Genomic DNA, 5,073 nt, shown 5'->3' with positions numbered 1-5,073 from the left:
CTCTTATCACCTAGTCCTAAATCATTTTTCTAATAGTATTTTTATTAATCTCCAAACATATTTTTGTCTCTCCAAAAGTGAACCATTTCTGGCTAAGTGAATGTATCACTTCATTTTGTCAGATAGCCTTTCTCCCTCTTTATCAGCTGACTAAATTCTACTTTTTAAAGGTGTAGCTCACATAACCCATAACATTTCGTTACCCCTTTGCCCAGTTGATGTTGGACTTCTTTTCTATTGTCATAATGTTTACCGCACTATTTAATTTACTTCCTATGTTGGCTGAATAATGACCTCCCAAGGTGTCCAGGGTCCCATCCCCGGAACCTGTGACTATGTTACCTTAATAGCAAACAAACAAACAAACAAACAAACAAACAAATACTTTGCAGACGAGATTAAGGATTTTAAAATGGGGAGATTACTCCGAGTTGTCTACCCAGGCACAAAGTGATCACAACGGTTCTTAGTAAGAGAGAGTCAGAAGTGTGAGAGCTAGAGAGAGAGGCTGTAAGATGCTGTACTGCTGAACTTGAAGAAAAAGTATGAGATTATCAGCCAAGAAATGCATGTCATTCCCAGAAGCTACCAACAAAAAGGAAACAGAGTTTCTGCTAAAGCCTCTAGAAAAGACAGAGCCCTGCCTACACCTTGATTTTAGTCCACTGTAACTGATCTTGGACTTCTGACCTCTAGAACTTTAAGACAGCAAGTTTGTGTTGTTTTAAGCTACTAATGTGTTACGGCAGCAATAGGAAACTAGTCCATTACCGTTTCCTTTCACTAGAATGTGAGCTCCTTGTTGACGAAGACCATGTAATTAAACCCTCTTTTACCTCTGGCGCTGGCAAAAATGTGTGTGTGTGTGTGTGTGTGTGTGTGTGTGTGTGTGTGTGTGTGTGTGTAGACATATCTTTATATAGAGAACCATGTTCACATGTAAATTGTGCTTTATAGAATGTTTTAGGACTACTCATTCTTTTGGTTTGTAAGAGGTAAAAACAAACAATTAATAGCTGAGCTGAGACTTAAACATAGAAGTGTCTTGTTCCACCATGCTATGATGATGTCAAAGATTCATTCCAGCCTCAAGATTTTTCACAATAATTTGCCACATAAGAGAGGTATTACCTCTATCACTAAATATTTTAGATTTTAGAATGTAATTGTTGGTTTACTATTTTCAGCGTAGCTGATTAGTAGTATGGTGGCACCATTCAAACAAATTAAGTGAGTAGGGCTGGTCTGTGGAATGTAATAAGGTCAAATTTATATACAAAATCACAAGTAAAATATGCTGATAAAAAGACTATATTGCATGACGCGTAATTATTTATTCATAAGCTAAATGATATCTATATTTTACAGGACAACCAGACTAATGTTAAGACTAGTTCTGAAAATTATTAAGCTAAAAATATGTTTTAAGTCCTATCGGTCTTGGTGAAAACAATATAATTCTAAGGAAATATGAGAAGTAGAACTCTTAATTATGGTTTTCTTAAAAGGAAGAGGCAAAATGCACTTGTCTGAGAAAATGGTGCATCTTTAAATCTTATAACTGACTTTGAAGAAGTATGGAGGTTAAATGTCTGTTTGCCTTTAAGTTTCATAACACATCATTAGGGAAGAAATAAGCAAAGGAAAAAAAAGGATACAAAAAGTCCAATCTTGACTTACCTGAATTTTTCGAAGTTTAGCCATTTGCTCCTCTAGCTTTTGGCAATGCTCAAGCAGCTGAGAGGACAGTCTCTTCCAGCGGCCCTCAACCTCTTCACATTCCGACTGGTATTTCCGGCTAATATCAGAGGGCACTTTCTTCGACATCTCTTTTACAGTGGTGCTGAGATAGTNATTGATGAAAAATACTCAGTTTCATTGTACAGTTTGAGTTAAACGTATTTGAAATGAAAGCTACATGGGATCGGTAAGCATCCCACCTCAGCTCAGGTCATGATCTCTCATCCGTGAGTTCCAGTGCCATATATGCGGCTCTGTGCTGACAGCCCAGAGCCTTCAGCCTTCTTTGGATTCTGTGTCTCCTCCTCTCTCTGCCCCTACCCTGCTTGTGCTCTGTCTCTGTCTCTCAAAAAAATAAAACAAAATGTTCAAAAAAATAAAGTAAAATGAAAGCTATGTGATTCAAACACCTAAAAAAATAGATTATGTGCTGTAAGTTACAGAATAACTAATAGTAATTTAAATTATGCTGTGCTTTCTCTCTCTCTCTCTCTCCTCTCTCCTCTCTCTTTCTTTCTAAATTAAACAGGGGCACCTGGGTGGCTCAGTCAGTTAAGCCTCTGTCTTGGGCTCAGGTCATGATCTCATGTTCGTGGGTTTGAGCCCTGCATTGGGCTCTGTGCTGACAGCTCAGAGCCTGGAGCCTGCTTCAGATTCTGTACCTTCCTGTCTCTCTACCCTTCCCCCTCTCATGTTCTGTCTCTCTCTGTCTCAAAAGTAAATAAAACATTTAAAAAAAATAAACATTGAAAAAGACTAAATTCTGTTTATCATAAGAGTAATTTGCACATTATTTTAATTAAAATCTATGCCTGTTTTTATGAACATCAAATATATCCAAAATTATATCTTAATGGAACAGAGTTTTAGCACATCTAATTTTATTGTATTGTCTGTATATTAATAACTGTATTTAAGATACTGTTAGGGAGTTTAGTTTAATTCTACTGAGCTTTTAGTAAGACAACTACTGATCTTTCTAGGTAAAAACATAACTAGATCATATAGATACACGGGATAACAAAACTGAGTAATGTATCATATGGATGGCCTGCTGATGCCCATTAACTAAGGTTTCATATTTTTCACATTTTTTTGCAGTGTCATAGTGAAATTCTAGAAGAATTTGGAGGAAAATTTATAAAGTTGGTTTTACAATTGTCCTGTGTAACCTATGCAACTGCTTATAACAGGATGTCTATCTTTGGGTTTTCTCCACTCAATATTTATTTCTGGTTATGAAATAATAAAGACGCAAGATAAAACATGGAAAAATACCCATTTATAGATATGATTTTGTGTAAACTTCCAGTTTTTCTATGTATAACTAAACACTGAATATGTGAACATGCTATATACACACATAAAAACATTCCTTCTTTTATAAGGTGACTTATATATCCCCCCAATACATCAATACATAATTTTTACAGTTGTATAATGTCTTATGTATATTTTGCGGCATTTTATTTCTTTTTTACTTTGCTTTAATTTTACTTCATTAAACTTGATTTATTATTTACACAATAACTAACATGCATTTAACTACATTTTGAGCTAGGCCTTTTTTTGTGAGCATTTTCCCACGTCATTAATTATTTTTCAAAAACATAAAATTTAATGGCTTCTCTGGTTCATTTAACCATTCTCCATTATTAGCTCTACAAATTAACTTCAAGTTTTCCACTCCTGTAAATTATGTTTATGACTTACCTATGTATCCCCATCTATTATTTCTTCAGATTATTCTGATTACTGCCTAAGATAAAGACTCCATGAAAATAGTTTTCACATGTGTAACACCACAAATTATGTTATATGTTATTAGGAAGGATTGAAATGTTTTTCTCAGCAAAATTTTAATTCAACTTACATTCCCACCAGAAAGTTACAAGGGAGCTCATTGCTGCCAGACCTGCACTAGTTGTATCACTTTTTTTTGCACCTTAAATTTGTAATTCCTCCCTCACAATCTGAGTAACAACTTTACATTGGTTTAATGGCTGTTTGTGTCTCTTTTTGTGACTTCCTTATTAATGTCTTTCTCTCATATTCAGGAAAAATTTTTTCCTTGGTCTCATCTTTCTTTAAAATCGCCTCTGGTATTTTTACAGGATTTGCAATTTTGCAATTGTGTCCAGTGATTTGTGTGCTTCTCTATCATATGTTTTAAAATATTTTACTTAAAAATTCCTCCAAAATTTATGCTTCTTGAAATGTTTTTGAACTTTTTAATATATGTGGTATTTTGTTTTGGTGTAACATTTGATACAAAGTTCTAACTACCTATCTGTGAGCTACTTAATACAATTTCTCAATAACATTTATGAATAATTTTGTCTTCAATGTTTTTTTCAGTTTACTCCTCCGTTCATCTGCCCACCATTTTGTATATACTTAATCCACTCCTCTAATTGCTATATCTTTGTACTCTTTTTAAAGCTATAGTTCTATTAAGTCACATTTTCTTTGAAGTAAATTTTGAAATCATTGCAAGTATTAAAAACATAAAGAAAAAAATAGAAGATGAAACAATAATAGTTTCCCTGGTGTGACAGTAGAGGAAGCAGTCTAAACAGGGCAATATATACTGAGAAATGTTTAAATAAACTTTTTTAGAAGAAATAATTCTGAAATTACTTTCCTAAAAAATAAAATTTAATTCTTGAAAAGGAACTCTTTGTATAAAATTTACATTTTAATTGTTTTCTTATTTCTCAAAATGTTGACATATCTCATCTCATAAATATAATTAATGAATGCTTTCTTGTCTTAAAACATAAAATGTGATTGAATAAAATACATGGCCTTTTCAGAATTAGTAGGAAGGGTATTCTAAAATATCTTACAAATTATCTCTTTCATTTCTCATATTAGTATTTTCTATTACTTGAGATAAAGCTGCTAAAAATTTAGTTACTAGAACTCAACAAACTAATAATGATATTACAAAAGATTAGCATTTAAAACTTATTTTATAACTACACTGATTTTACCACTGTTTAGGAATATGAATGGAGCTATAAATCAGCAAGAAAGGGGGGGGGAATACCACCACAGCTTTTATAATAATCAAAATCAATGTGTCTGAAAATACATACTAAACAAGAAAGAATATACTTCATAAGTAGGCTATGACATAGTCTTCAAAGATGGAATTGTTGTCTTATGGAAAGAAGGCACAAATGCGTAAAATAGGGCATTTAAAATTTTTTCATTTTTCCAACTAGTACACCATCATACTTGCCACAATTATTTTAATTCTATTATTTTAAGGCTACATCAATGTAAAAAGGAAAGTTACACCAATGTGACTGCTTGATAGATAAGATC

This window comes from Crocuta crocuta, unplaced genomic scaffold (genome assembly GCF_008692635.1).
Source record: "Crocuta crocuta isolate KB4526 unplaced genomic scaffold, BGI_CrCroc_1.0 scaffold598, whole genome shotgun sequence".
NCBI classification, from domain to species: domain Eukaryota; kingdom Metazoa; phylum Chordata; class Mammalia; order Carnivora; family Hyaenidae; genus Crocuta; species Crocuta crocuta.
This window is presented reverse-complemented; position numbering follows the sequence as displayed.